This window comes from Moschus berezovskii, chromosome 7 (genome assembly GCF_049115385.1).
Source record: "Moschus berezovskii isolate FMDL1 chromosome 7, NW_MosBer_1.0, whole genome shotgun sequence".
NCBI lineage: Eukaryota > Metazoa > Chordata > Mammalia > Artiodactyla > Moschidae > Moschus > Moschus berezovskii.
Genome location: NC_142466.1, coordinates 29,435,890 through 29,452,132, shown reverse-complemented (window position 1 = coordinate 29,452,132; position 16,243 = coordinate 29,435,890).

Below are 16,243 nucleotides of genomic sequence, written 5' to 3'. Positions count from 1 at the left end.
TTCTGTTTCCCTTTCTTTGTCTCACTTCTTGCCGAGAGTGAGGCCAGAACCCCTGTGGGCACGGGACGGGCACTTCAAGCCACCACTTGACTCCTGTGACAGGATAAGGGGGTCACGGAACGGGTTAGAGGCCCCTAGGGTGCCCGCCCCCATCAAGAAAATTTCCGTGCAGCGACAAAGGCACACAGTTCCATAAGCATCACACAGGCCCAGTCACTCGGCCACCACCACTCCCCATAGGACCTTTCTCGGTGGACACTCTCGGCAAACGTGCCTTCCTCTGTCTGCTCACCATGGGGACTGCCATTAGCAAAACCGATGAGCCCACTCTGAAGGCCCTGAAGTACATGCTTAAAAGTAGAGGACTCGAAATCTCCGACACCCAGGCCATCAAAGTCTGGGGGGCTATTACCAGATTGACCCCATGGATAGATTCGGCCAACCTATTCTCATGGGATACCTGGGATAGGGTCCAAACCCTAGCTAGAAAAAGGGAAATCCAAGACGGAGAGGAGCCACGCTTGGGGTTCTACCCCCAAATCTCTGCCCTTAAGACCTGTTTCGCCCCTGAAAAGGGACAGGTAAACGAGGGAGAAATCACCACCCATAATACCGAGAGGCAATGGGAACAATTTGACGATGAACGAGCCACCATAAATTCTGGGGAGAAAGAAGGGAAAACCACTATAGCCAATAATTTATGGCCTCCCTCAGGGGAAGAAGAAAGGTCCAACCAGACTGAAGACTTCCTTAGCACTCCCAGGGCCCCAGAGGCCCCAGCTTATAAGTCTAACTTGTATCCTCCTCTAGCCCTCCCTTTCAAGGGGGACTCAATAACGCCTCCCTCTGGAGACTGGAGGAATCCCCATGGAGAGGAAGGACCTACCCTGAAGACCCTTGGGGGACACCATCACCATTTAATGCAGACTCAATACAGGCCTTCCCCGTAAATGTAAACCCTGGGGGAAACCGGCCGGTGGCCTGGTACCCTTGGGAAGCCCAAGACCTAAAAGAGCTCAAGAAGGCGGTGGCAGAAGATGGCCCCAATTCTCCATGGGTGGAGACTATTCTCCAGGGTCTAGTTCATCAGCCTTGCACGACCCAAGATTGGAAAATGCTATGTAAGGCGGTACTCCCCAGTAACACCTACATTAAGTGGTGTGCTTTTTTCAAGGAGGAATGTCATGCCCAAGCGGAAAGAAACCAAGCTGCTAACCCCGTCATCCCTGTAACTTTCGGGATGTTATCCAGGATGACAGATCAATGGAGCACGGGACCCCCACAGGCCACTATCCCTGCTCCTTATACAGACCAGGTGCGAGCCATACGCCTAGCCGCCTGGAGAAAATTAGCTGAAGGTCCCAGCGAACCCCACATATCTGGCATTACCCAAAAAAATAACGAGGACCTCTCCACCTTCATAGATAGAGTAGAAAAAAGCATGCAAAGAAAATTTCCCCCAGGTCCCTTAAGAGATCAATTTGTCAAAATGCTGGTATGGGAAGGGATGAATTCCAACCACAAGGTGGCCTGCGCAGGGCAGAAAGATCGATCCATGGAACGATGGGTAGTAGCCACCAAGGATATTGGGACACAGCACCACCAAACTCAAGCAATGGTGGCTGCGATGGAGGCTCAAACCAAGGTGATAGCTGATGCTCTCGCCTCTGCCTTCAGCAAGGCGTCCATGGCCCAAGGTGCCTCCCTTGAAGGGACCCTCAAAAATCAAAAAACAGGCAATTGTTTTCAATGTGGAAAGGAAGGGCACTTTAAAAAGGACATCCCCCTGAGGTCAAGGAGAATTGGAAATAGAGGGCCACCTCCAACCCCCTGTCCACGTTTTAAAAAGGGATACCACTGGAAAATAGATTGTAGGTCCAAATTTGATAAAGACAGGAAACCTTTAAACTAAATGAGGGGCACTCCCCAGCCCCATCATCCCAAGGGGAAGCCTCAAGCCCTCCTCCCAGGGTATGCCAGCCTGAGGTTACTGAACTCTCCCAAGAGATGTCTGATAAATTAGAAAAGCCCTTCCCCGGGTGCAATTCTACCAGAAGGCCCCCTTACCAACTAATGGACATTAATAAGCTCCGACCTACCAGGCAAGAAGTCAAATGGACTGTCCCTATAGTACCAGGGTTGAGACCAAAAATGGATATAACAATAGGAGGAAAAAGATTTAGATGTCTAGTAGACACCGGGGCAGACAGAACTATACTGAGGCAAGAAGAGGTTCCTCCCACGTGGCCCATGGCCGAGGGACCTCAACTAGCGGCGGGTGTTGGGGGCGTTACATCCTCCAAGGAATCCTCCAGTTGGCTCAAATGGGAGGATCCTGATGGCTCCGAGGGCCTAGTCAAGCCCCTAATTGCCACAGGACTCAATGCCAAACTATTAGGGCAAGACATTCTAGGGCAAGCCGACGCCTATTATAACCACTGACTATCGGGGTTTTTACCAAGGTTTATTAGATGAAGAAGAATATCAACAGCAATTCCAACCTCCCGGAATCCCCAACTACTGGGGAGATCCAGAATTTGAAAAGATAAGGAAGGGAGAACCACTGACTCGATGGAAGCCTCACCCCCAATCCTAAAGGACACTGCTCCCTTGGCGCCCCCTATCGTTTGGATGCCGGGACCCCCTATATGGGTGGAGCAGTGGCCACTTCCCCTTCCCAAACTCCAGGCATTACAATCTTTAGTAGAGGAACAACTTAAATTGGGACATATCCGGCCATCTAACAGCCCCTGGAATACCCCCATCTTTGTTATCAAAAAGGCCTCTGGAAAATGGCTCCTCTTGCAAGACCTCAGAAAGGTTAATGAAAGAATGAAAATTCAAGGGACACCCCTAAGAGGGATGCCCTGGGTCCCCGCCATTCCCGTCGCCCTGCACCTCTTGATAATAGATATTAAAGATAGTTTCTTTTCAATACCTCTGAACCCACAAGATTATGAGAAATTTGCCTTTTTGGTACCTTCTGTTAATTATGAAGGTCCGGACAAACAATATGAATGGGTTGTCCTGCCTCAAGGGATGGCCAACAGTCCATCCTTCTGTCAACAATATGTGGATAATCTTACTCAGCCCGTCCGACTGCTATCTAACATCTTATTATACTTATATATGGATGATATCATTCTTGGGGCGCCCAATACCACCGAGCTTACATGGGCCTCCAAACTATTTGATTGTCTCGCCCGGGAGCAACTCATAATCTCTCCTGACAAAATTCAGCATGTCCCACCTTTCAAAGTCCTGGGGACCCAACTTACCCTTGAGGTGGTCTCCCCCCTTAAGCCACAGATAACTATCAAAGAAACTTATTCCTTGGTTGAGCTCCAAAGCCTTCTGGGGGAAATCAACTGGCTACGGCCCTGGATCCCCATATCCACAGGGGACCTAATACCCCTCTTTAATTTACTAAAAGACAGACTCCCTCATGAAAAAATCACCCCGTCCCAGCCCCATAAACAGGTTATTTAAAGGGTTCAACAGGCTCTCAATACTGCTCAACTTTCTCGCTACGACCCCACTCAAGAGCTTCAATTATGGATCTTGACCTCCCCAGAAACACTCCTGTCCGTGCTAAAACAAACAGACAAACCCTTACAATGGATCCATGTCTCTCCGGGGGAAGGACCCCGAGTCTACACCAGCCTAAACCAGATGGCTTATCTAATACAAAAGGGAAGGGACACTTCAATCAGGTGCTTTGCCCGTGAACCCGATAAGATTGTTATCCCCTACAGATTAGCTGACTTCCAATGGATCCAGAGGAACAACAACCGAATGGCCTTAGCTTTTGAAGGGTTCTTGGGAAAGACTGACAGTCACTATGGGCCTCACAAATGGGTTGCCACCTTTTGCCGGTTACCCTGTAGGGCACCTCAATTATTTCCTTCCAAGCCCATAATAGATGCCTCCAACGTCTTCACAGACGGAGGAAAGCACGGCACAGCCATTGTCATCTTTGAACCCTCCTCAGCCCCTACCAGCGCCCCCTACCGACACCATTGCCCCTGCCAGGGCTCAGCACAATACAAAGAACTCTTCGCCGTCATTCTGGTGCTCTCTAAGGTCCCAGGTCCCATGAATCTTTTTACTGACAGTCTCTATGTGAAAAATCTGCTCCCTGAGCTTCCCCAATCTCATATTCAGTTAGATGATAATCCTATTACCCCTCTTATGATACAGGCACGCATGCTCCTTCAGGCAAGGTGATCTATTTATATCACCTCAGAGGCCACCAAAACCTGCCTGGAATGCTATCATTAGGGAATTCCATGGCAGATCAGCTGGCATCTACCCATGTATACACACTCCAACAGGCACAGGATCTCCACAACCTAACCCATATTAATTGGAGGGGCCTACACCAAAGGTTCCCACAAATACTTATCAAGGATCTAAAGAGGATCATACATACCTGCCAGTCCTGTATCCCATTCTTGCAGGTTCCTCCATTGCAATCACCAGGGGTTAACCCTCGAGGACTAAAACCTAACATAATATGGCAAACAGATGTCACTCACTACGCCCCCTTTGGTAAACTAAAATATATCTTTGTATCTGTAGATACATATTCCCATGCCTGCTGGGCCACTGCCCATACAGGAGAAAAGACACAACATGCCAAGAGTCACTTTCTCCAATGTTTTGCTACTCTGGGCCTCCCAGCCCAGGTAAAAACAGATAATGGCCCTTGCTTCGTAAGCAAATATTTGCAAGATTTTTTTAAACAATGGAACATCCAACACACTACAGGCATACCCCATAATCCTCAAGGGCAGGCTATAATAGAACGCCAAAACAAAACTTTAAAACTGCAACTACAAAAACAAAAAGGGGGAATAAACTCTCATCAACAGTTAAGAATATCTCTCTTTACTCTAAATATTTTAAATTTTTCAAAAAATGAACCACTCACTCCAATCCAGAGACACTGGTCCAACCAAGAGCCAAGACCAGAGATAACAGTCAGATGGAAAGATCCCTTTACAGGGTTATGCAGAGGGCCAGACCCACTCTTAACATCAGGAAGAGGGTTTAGATGCGTGTTTCCCACAGGGGAAACAAGACCCATCTGGATACCAGCAAGGAATCTTAAATATCTCCATGATAACCACCAATCAGCCCAAGAACCATGAAAGTTCATGAGGCCGCCTTCTACTTTTGATCTCTTTCAGATTGGCAACTAAGAGGCCTTGTCAAAGGCTTAGATGAACTCTCCCCTTGCCACCTGCAAATCCCAGGATCGTTGGCCTAACTGTGACCTGCCCTCGGGCCCCATAGCTGATTTCACGCGGACAACCAAATGACCATTGTGTTTGTATTAGCTGCACTGTTAAGTGTGCTCTTTGCTATAGGCCTTGCATCTGTTGCCCCAGAGGAGTGGCCTCCTGCACTCCACTTCTCTCTAGCGCTAGGATATCTTGCCTGTTGTGGCTTACTATCAATAGCTTATTCCTTTGTAACGACCTATCACTCTCGCTTTCTGACCCGCCCACTGGCATAACGGTTTAGCCATGATCCTCTTGTGCCTTACCCTGATGGCACTCCCCAGGCTTTTAGACACTGCTTCCTGTCCCTGCTCAGAAATTTATAGCTATGTCCATTCCTCATGCTACCGCACGACCCCTACGCCATGTACCATGCGCATCAACAACAAACAGACCAAGTCCTTACTTATTGTTAAGGTGCAAAAGACAGGGAGCCAAACGAGCAACTGCTATAAGCCAAATGGGAAAAACATATGTTTTTACCCCCGCACTCACATTGGATACTGGGAGGTGGGATACAAGATATTAACAGACATAAGGCACAACAGCAATACATAAATAAAATAATTACCCAACTAAAGGCCACTCCCTAACCTTACAAATGCATAGACCTACTCACTCAGCTGAGGCCTCTCCTGCACCCCACCCCCGTGACGATCTACATGTCACCCGCCTCCTCAACTCCTCCTTCCAATTTTTTCAGAATTCACAAAAAAAGCCCTCCGAGGCATGCTGGATATGCATGTCACTAACCCCCTCACCGCATATCGCAGTCCCTTTGCCCGACACCTGGGTATCAGCAGGCAATTACACTCTCAAAACCAACAATACCACCGAAAGTATCACACAACTTATTGGGCTGGTCGCTGACGATGTCTTGCTTGCCGCCTCCTCAAATCTAACTTGCCTTCTTAATACCTCATCCTCTAATGCTCCCTATTATAACGACACCCACTCTTGCACCTCATGGGTCCCATGGAACAGTACAAGCAACTGCACCAGCCCTGGGATCTTTCTCCTCTCTGGGACCTATGCCTATTCCTGCCTCCCTCCGGACCCTACAGTGTGCATCTTGGTTTTCTTAGCCCCAGGACTAATCTTCATCAATGAAGGGGATATGGATCAAATCGTTGACCATCATGAGGGGTTACCAACAAAGCCTCCTCACAGAGGACGGCGGGCTATTGTTGCTCCTATCCTAATCGGGACTGGCATAGCGACGGCCCTAGGTGCTGGGATCGGGGTCATCTCAACTTCTGCTCATTTTTATTACAAATTGTCTCAGGAACTTAATGAAGACATGGAACAAGTGGCAGAGTCGCTTGTATCTGTCCAGAGACAGATTAATTCACTGGCTGCAGTAGCCCTACAAAATAGACGGGCCCTTAACCTCATCACTGTGGAAAAAGGGGGAACCTGTCTCTTCTTGGGGGAAGACTGTTACTTTGTTAATGAAACGGGCATAGTCCAGGGAATGGTAAAAGAGTTAAGAGATAGAATTGAATGCCGGAGAAAGGAATTGCAAAACTTTTACGACACCCAAGGCCTATGGCATCAATTCCTCCCCTGGCTGCTCCCCTTCCTGGGACCAATAATGATCATTGTTATACTTCTTTTAGTTGGACCCTGCCTTGTCAACCTTTTCCAGAAGTTCCTGCAGGAGCGGATTCAGACCATTTCCCGGGAACAAGTGAAGACCATTTTCCTCGTTCAAATATGGGCAACAGACCCAAAGTCCCGAAAGATCCCTAATGACCGTCTGCCAATAGGCTACAAGCTTAAGATGGGGGGCACTCCAGCTGCCCCAACGAGCCAATCTACTCTCCTGGGACATAAAGGGACCAAGAACCTCAACACACGATGGGTCTAGGGCCCAATGGCACTTGCGCAAGGCCCTTTACTAGTCCTACCCCTGTCCGATTCAATATACCTCCATCCAATGCCATCCCAAAGATCGGTTATAGGCCAAGCCCCTCGCCATAAAGCCTAAGTCCAGCCAGCCCTCCAAAAGACCTTCAGCCAGGTCTTAAACCGCCGGGGCCTATGCTTGACTGGGTAGCCAATGACGGGTAAGATCCCCAGAGGGGGACAACCTAAGACAGGCACAGTCACTGAGTCTCCGGCGAGGCCATGCGGGTGGCCCCCGATGGCTCCCAAGAAAGACCCCACAAATAAATTTAAAAAGGGGGATATATAGGGCGCAGGGCTGAAAAAAGACACAAGGCAAAGGCGCACCCATAAAGATGGTGCCTGACGGATGTCAGGAGGGCGCGGCCCCAGATAATCACAAAAAATTGTGATTGGCCCCTGAACACTTCCCCTTGCATGAACAGTGCATGATCACCCTAGACCTCTGTTGTGACATCAGCGCATGACGACCTGACCCTTAATATGATTGGAGCCGACCGCAGAAAGTCCCTTGCAAAACCCCCATGCTTGCCTTTATATACGGAGAGCTTGTAACAATAAAGAGGAACTGCCTTGACAGAACCCCCGCTGCGTCTGAGTGTCCTTCTCCAGGCGAGGAGGGCTGCGGGGCGCGCGGCCAGCTCATCCTTCCCCTGGGGTTTCTTCCCAACCGCTCAGGCACGGGGAGGCAAAACGGGTTCCACATCCGAGGCCGAGGATTCACCGACGCCTTGCTCTCCCCCGCGGCGCCACCGGGGGAGAAACAAGGGGACCCCACACAGTTGTTCTACTGAAATTTTCTGAGCTTGAGGTGGGAGATTCAATGATGATGTTGTTTCTGATTTGAAGCTATTTCACAGAACCAAGGGTTGAGCTTCTTTTGTTCATTCAGTTCAGTTCAGTTCAGTTGCTCAGTCGTGTCTGACTCTTTGCAACCTCATGGACTGCAGCACGCCAGGCTTCCCTGTCTATCACCAACTCCTGGAACTTACTCAAACTCATGTCCATTGAGTCGGTGATGCCATCCAACTATCTCATCCTGTGTTGTACCCCTCGACTCCTGCCTTCAATCTTTCCCAGCATCAGGGTCTTTTCCAAGGAGTCAGTTCTTCACATCAGGTGGCCAAAGTATTGGAGCTTCATCTTCAACATCAGTCCTTCCAATGAATATTCAGGACTGATTTCCTTTAGGATGGACTGGTTGGAACTCCTTGCTGTCCAAGCCACTCTCAAGAGCCTTCTCCAACACTACAGTTCAAGAGCATCAATTCTTTGGTGCTCAGCTTTCTTTAGAGTCCAACTCTCACATCCATACATGACTACTGGAAAAACCATAGCTTTGTTTGTCTAGATGGACCTTTGTTGGTAAAGTAATGTCTGCACATTTTAATATGCTGTCTAGGTTGGTCATAACTTTTCTTCCAAGGAGTAAGTGTCTTTTAATTTCATGGCTGCACTCACCATCTGCAGTGATTTTGGAGTCCCCCAAAATAAAGTCTGACACTGTTTCCATTGTTTCCCCCATCTATGTGCCATGAAGTGATGGGACCAGATGCCATGATCTTAGTTTTCTGAATGTTGAGCTTTAAGCCAACTTTTTCGCTCTCCTCTTTCACTTTCATCAAGAGGTTCTTTAATTCTTCTTTGCTTTCTGTCATAAGGGTGGTGTCACCTGTATATCTGAGGTTATTGATATTTCTCCTGGCAATCTTGATTCCAGCTTATGCTTCATCCAGCCCAGCGTTTCTCATGATGTACTCTGCATATAAGTAAATAAGCAGAGTGACAATATACAGCTTTGACATACTCCTTTTCCAATTTGGAACCAGTCTGTTGTTCCATGTCCAGTTCTAACTGTTGCTTAAGCCATCTGAATTCCATGGGCATCTCTGTTTTTCTGAGAATTCAGGGCAGTGAGGACCAGGCTGGTAGATTAGAAGAAATACCCTTTTTTCTTTACTTGAGTGTAATATTTTATTTAGTTTTTAATACCCTATATTCACTTAGTGACTTACTGGACAAGATTTGTCTCTGTGCTCCTGTGAAGTGAAGTGAAGTCGCTCAGTCGTGTCCGACTCTTTGCGACCCCATGAACACTAGGCTCCTCTGTCCGTGGGATTTTCTAGGCAAGAGTACTGGAATGGGCTGCCATTTCCTTCTCCAGGGAATCTTCCCGACCCAGGGATCGAACCCAGGTCTCCTGCATTGTAGACAGACACTTTACAGTCTGAGCCACCAGGTTCTAATTCATTATGAGATAAAGGAAAGTAAAGAAAGCCATATGGGCTGCATCTCTATCACTTTCAAGACTTTAGATTTTGTTTCTCTTTTCAAGTTTCCTAGAAAGTGCAACTGGATATGTGTTTTATGGACAAAAAGAAAGCAAGTGTAAGTCTTCAATGTCATGAATGTGTAGGAAGGGAAGTGGTTTTCCCTTGACACAGTGACGTATTCTGAGTTAGCAAACTTCAGTACAACATAGCTGGGGACGGGGCTGTGGCAGAGGGGAAGGATGAGGCCAATATAAACAAGGAAAGGCTGGGACACAGCTTCTTCTGATAGAAGCTCAATATAGGCCAAGCCCTGGCTCTAATGACTGCTTTCAGCTTTGTATAATAGTCATTTGATGTTTCTTTCATATAATCCACATGTGATCAGTAATAAGGAAAGAAGGAATAAGACACTCTCACAAGACTGACAAGCAGAACCCATTTGTTAGAACAATAACCCTCTCTGGCAGGATCATGGAATCTAGCTTTGCTGAGCATTTGTGTAGGTGAAAAATACACCTGGGCACTGAGAAGATGTTTGGCAAAGCTAGAATTAAAAGGAAAGGAATTAGATGATTTTAAAGATTCTGATCTTATTCTGCTGCTGCTGCTGCTAATTCGCTTCAGTCGTGTCCAACTCTGTGTGACCCCATAGATGGCAGCCCACCAGGCTCCCCTGTCCCTGGGACTCTCCAGGCAAGAACACTGGAGTGGGTTGCCATTTCTTTCTCCAATGCATGAAAGTGAAAACTGAAAGTGAACTCGCTCAGTCGTGTCCAACTCTTCGCAACCCCATGGACTGAAGCCTACCAGGCTCTTCCGTCTGTGGGATTTTCCAGGCAAGAGTACTGGAGTGGGGTGCCATTGCCTTCTCCAGATCTTATTCTAGATAATGGTAATTGTGATATTAAAAAATAATAACTGAATTTTATTGCTTGCTACTAATGGACTAGCCACTTTTCTAAGTTCTTTCAAATTTTAACTCAGTCCTCTCATTAACACTATTAGGTTATAGTCAGTCATGCAACTAGAGAGAAACATAAATCTTAACAACTGAACTATTCCTAATGTACCAAAGATACAAGGGAACACTTTAGTGGCTCTGCAATGATTTTTCTTAATCGATTAAGAAAGTCAAGAGTTCAATTGAAGATGATATTTAGGAATGAACGAAATAAGTAGATCCAGAAGAATGAGATGATTGAGGACCAAATCCACTACAAATGCCAAAGGGTACTGTCTGTGGTTTTGTGGGGTGATTCGGGTGTGGTCTGAGTGAACAGAACTAAGTTCTAATCAAAAACACAAAATCACTATTGTGCAGTTAGAATAGAATAGATATGTCTGCCAAATGAAGAAGAAAAATAAAGTATTTCCTAGAGTTTCCTAGAGGTCTAGTCATCAGGATCCTGTATTTTCACTGCTGCAGGCTGGGTTCTATCCCTGTTTGGGGAACTGAGATCCCACAAGCCACACAGCAAGAACTCTTAAGACTTTATGAGTTATTTCATCAATGAAATTTAGTAAAATAATGTTATTAAACCTACAGGAGCTGACGGACTCCTGAAATCTTTGTAGTTTTAACTCTTGACTTTTCCACTGAGTTTAAGAACAAAGAAAAAGCACCTAACAATTTCTACCCATTTTAGCTCTGATGTTTCTCCTTCAGGATAACAACTAAAATGTCACTTGCCATCTTGTTCTACACTAATGAAGTCACTATGCCCACTGCAGGCCCTGACCTCCAATACGCCCTGATAGGAGTTCAGGGGGGAAATCAGGAACGGGGCTGGGAAAATTGACACAACAGGCCAGCAGAGAGTTAGATAACTCCCAGAGAAAATTTTTGAACCCAATTTTTGCAACTTCTCATACTTAAAAAAGCACCAAAATCATTTATAGAGGCATCTGTTCCTCCTGACTCTCAGCCACCTTCTACCAAGATGTGAGCTTGATGCCATGCAACCCCTTTACTACAAACACGTATACACTGACCTCCCGCTAAGTCCTTGAGCAGTTTCTCAGAGCTGAGGAGAGGCTGTCTTCCAGCCTGTAGTCCTCAGTAAGTCTTCCCCCCAAACTGAACTCCTGGCTCTCACACTGTTGGATATTTTTCAGTCGACAAGGACCTCTCCCAGGAGGCCTCCTCAGGTCAGCCTGTTGCTGTCACTCTCATTATCTTTCATTTCCCACCTCCAGTCCAAATGGCTCATCCTGTTGTCCACTGAGTCCAGTGAAAGCCCTCTGCTCTTTATTTTTCCAGCTACTAGTTATGATGTGGGCACCGAAGAGGCCTCATGTGTGACCAAGATGGAAGAGCAATCATGCTTCCTGGACAGAAGTAGCACAGCTTTAGTGTCTGCGCTGCTGAAGTGAGCACAGCAGTGCAGGTTTTGATGGGCTTCTTAGCAGGGAGGGTCTGGAATGAACTCCAAAGTCAGCCTTATGATCTTACATGGTTGTGTTTATTTAAATTTCTAGCCTCAATCTTTTGAACATTAAAAATAATACTGTAGATTGAAATAAAAATATTACTTAAGAAATCATTTGTTAACAAAATGATATATTTGGCAGTAATATAGGAATGGTTTTTGCTTGTGTTAGGGCCCTAATCCTCTGGAAGGGTTCCAAACCTAAAATGCACTTTAAATATCCTCTATCTTTAAAAGTATCTACTTTTATATACGCACCAACTGGAAAGAAGAGAGAGGATCAATCCATCAATGTCCTCTTTCCCAATTGCCCACATTAAATACAAGGATTTCCTCAAAAATCGCTGTTAATTTTAGAAAATGTGATCTTCCATTGCTGTCATGCGTCCTGCAGGGAAGGCTCTGTCCCTGTCGATAATGGATTAAAGCCCCGCCTGTGCCCCTTCGATTCAAGCTCATTTGATTTGGTTTGTCTCTCAAATATGCAAAGACACCATGATGGAAGTTAAGAACTTCCTTGGATTGCATTGTCCCCAGGCCCCCCTTGCCCTGCTCTGTGATAGCTTGCTGGGTCCTAAGGAAGAAACAAGTCTGCCACTGTGACAGGAGTGACCCTCGTGCCTTCCAGGACTCCGCAGGCTGCTGTGGTATGAACGTCACCCGTGCTCGGGACACAGCTCGTGGCCAGGCATTCGTGCTCTGTCTCTGCTCTCAGCATCCGCTTCAGTCTTCTCAGTCTCTGGAAAGGACTGTTGTGAAGCAATTGCCTCTGTGCAGCCCATCTGTGTTGTTCTGTGTCCTGAGGACCTGCCACTGCTCCACAAACACTTTAAACTTCTCTGTTCTTCCAAGTTCTCAAGCTGCTGCTGACTTTCAGCTCCATGTTTCCTACACTTTAGGCTTTTTGAGCAAATGAGACTCCTGACCCAGGCAAGCTCCTCCTAGTGTAATCAGCATGTGGAAGAGCCCAGGTAGAGGCACAGAGGAGCCCCTGATGTCTCCACCACTGTTCACTGTGGGGCGGGGTTCCCGCTATTTACTGTGTTTCTTTGGGAAGCTGGGCAGTCTGGACCTGCAGTGCTTGGCAGGCAGAGCAGGTGAAGTCATAGGAGAGTGTCTGGCAGACCTAGAACATTAACTCAGGCTCTGCTTTTTGGCTGGTGGTTTTGCTGTCTTAAGGGGAAATTGACAACCAGAAAGCGTAATGGAGAAGGACGCAGCTGTATGAATGGAGAGGACGCCTTCATGCAGAGTGAACGAGGAGAGCACGCTGGGGATTTCTACACTGGGAGGAGTGAATGATTGTGATATTTGAGTATAAGAATGAGACCCAGGGACGCAGAGATGAAGCAGAATGGTGTCATGTGTCAGAATCAGCAGATAGGTATGTGGTATGTTATATATGTAGTATGCTTCATTACTTTGTTTTCACACGTGTATATATTATTCTTTTATCATGTGTATAATCACATACAATTGATGAAACATTTTCCCCCAATACTATTATTTAGGTTGCTATTGTTTTGCAGTCAGTGAAAGAGGGAGGGTAGGAGAATTCATTATTCCCATTTAGATTTATATGAAAGAAAAGAAAATATACGCTACCTGTTTAGCCCTCACTCAGTGGGTGATACTTGGCTAAGTGCTCTTAAATGTTCTGCTTTGTCTGACACTCCAAACACTAGGAACATTTTCACTTATTTTATATTTGAGGAGACTGAGGCTCAGGGAAGTTCAGTGATTTCCTTGATTGCCCGTATGTCCTGACAGAGTCTCGACTCGATGCAGGATCTCATATCACATAGAAATCATTTTTTAACTTTCAGCTGGTGTGATTCTCAACCCTTTGTTTTCCCCTCCAGTGCTTTGGGGAGATCGTTTCTCCAGGTTGGCTCCCAAGTGCACTGGATGCTCCACCTCTGGGCCCTTTGCAGACTCTCCTTCACTTTCTCAACTTTCAGGGTGGCAGGTCCTCATGAACTTTAGGTCAGCTTCTCACTCTACACTCTAATCCTAAAGCACAACATCCACATAAGCTTCTACCAATGAAAAATCTGTCTTTAGGTGCTTCTTGGGCACTTTATAGACTAATCAGCTTTCTCCCCTTCTCGAGAGGCCTCAGCCAGATTCTGGTGGGAGAATCCCCTTTTGTCTAGCTCTCATTGTAACAGGAAACTTAAATAATTAAGCATGATTATTGCTTTTGTACCTTTCTCTTCCAAACTAAACCCTCCAAAAGAAGAAGTTTTGCATTTGGTTTTTCCACCTCTGTGTTTTCAGAACTGAAAATATATCTGATATAGAAATAAACAATTTTAAATCATATATCTGATATAGAAATATGCAGTTTTAAGTTATAGCCTGCTGAAAGAAGTGAGTAATGAGTAGAATTCTTCATCCATGTTTCAGTATGCATTGTGAATTTAAGCTATTTCTTTTCATAAGGGTAACAATTCCAAGCTATCTTCTGGGGAAGAGTTTCATAAATTAAAGGAGAAAATAATTTGAAAAACAATAAAGGTAAGTATCTTTTCTTATATTTGAATACATTATAAATTTGAGCATGATATTATATGAACAGAACTATTCTAAATACCATACATAGTATGACTGAGGTCAAGTACAGGGATAAGTAGATGAATACATTAGAGCCCTTTGCACTTTAATCACTGTTATTTTGATTCCTGATCTAGTAATTCCTAAACCTCTACTTCAGCTTTTAGTATGGTAAATGTCTGTTAAAAGTTGATGATGATGGACTGGATAAAAGGAACAGAGGTAAATTGGCCTTGACAGTGATCATTAGCATTCATTTTGGGAGGAGTTTGGCTGTGTTTACTGCTAGTTCTGCCTTTTTTTCTGACCTCTTGATTTTGTGTATCAACTACACTGGCTATATGGTACTGGATTGGTCTTCTTGAAAACAGATTTATTAGACATGACAAGTAACCACCATAGGAGAAAGCTGTATGTCTTGTTCACCATTCGGTCATGAGCACAGAGTTCATAATAATTACACTGAATTCACAAAGAGTATTCTTAGAGTTTCCATCAGACCTCCCATCAGAATCTTCTATTGACTTCACTTATTGACCTTCTTAAGATAAGTAGTTAATAAGCATCATTAACTGACTGAGTACATTTCTACTGAGCATCTTGGATCATCATTTTCATCTCACAGTGGAGCTCTAGGGTCTGTGATGCCAGGTAATCAGCCCTCATGCTTTCCTGATTTCAGAGTCTTTGTAATTTTATCTGTTCTATTTCATTTAGTAATTTTCTGGTCAGGGGTTGTCTTGCTACTTCTGAATTACTTTCTGTATCATTTTGAGGTTGTAGGTTAATGAGAAAGTAAAAATGGAAACATAAAGGGCCTGTACCATGATTTTCCATAATGTTCAATATATCACTGATTTTCTTCTCCATTCAGCTTTCCTGGAAAGCTGTCACTATGTTGGAAGCACTGAGGTAAAAGGAAAACAAATGCTGTTCTAACTATGGTGAGAGTGAAAGAACTAAAGAGAATCCCCAGAGGAAACAGTGACATTGGGACTTTGTTTCTTATTAAATGCTGCCTAGCCATGAAATTAGAAGACACTTACTCCTTGGAAGGAAAGTTATGACCAACCTAGATAGTATATTAAAAAGCAGAGACATTACTTTGCCAACAAAGGTCCGTCTAGTCAAGGCTATGGTTTTTCCAGTGGTCATGTATGGATGTGAGAGTTGGACTGTGAAGAAAGCTGATCGCCAAAGAATTGATGCTTTTGAACTGTGGTGCTGGAGAAGACCCTTGAGAGTCCCTTGGACTGCAAGGAGATCCAACCAGTTCATTCTAAAGGAGATCAATCCTGGGTGTTCATTGGAAGGACTGATGCTAAAGCTGAAACTCCAATACTTTGGCCACCTCATGTGAAGAGTTGACTCACTGGAAAAGACTTTGATGTTGGGAAAGATTGGGGGCGGGAGGAGACGGGGACGACTGAGAATGAGATGGCTGGATGGCATCACTGACTCGATGGACATGAGTTTGAGTGAACTCTGAGAATTGGTGATGGACAGGGAGGCCTGGCGTGCTGTGAATCATGGGGTCGCAAAGAGTCAGACACGACTGAGCGACTGAACTGAACTGAACTGAACCCAGCATAGTTCCTGGTGGTTAATTCCTCCCCATCAGCTCTCACTAAGGTCAGTTCCACCTGTTTCCCGTGCAGTCAATGCTTTCAACCACAGAGCAGCTTCCTGACATTCAACACTCTATAACGCAATCAAAAGAATGATACTTTATCACTGTGTGTTACTAAATCTCATGATTTAAAGTAAATCAGATCTTGTGATATGTGTTTTC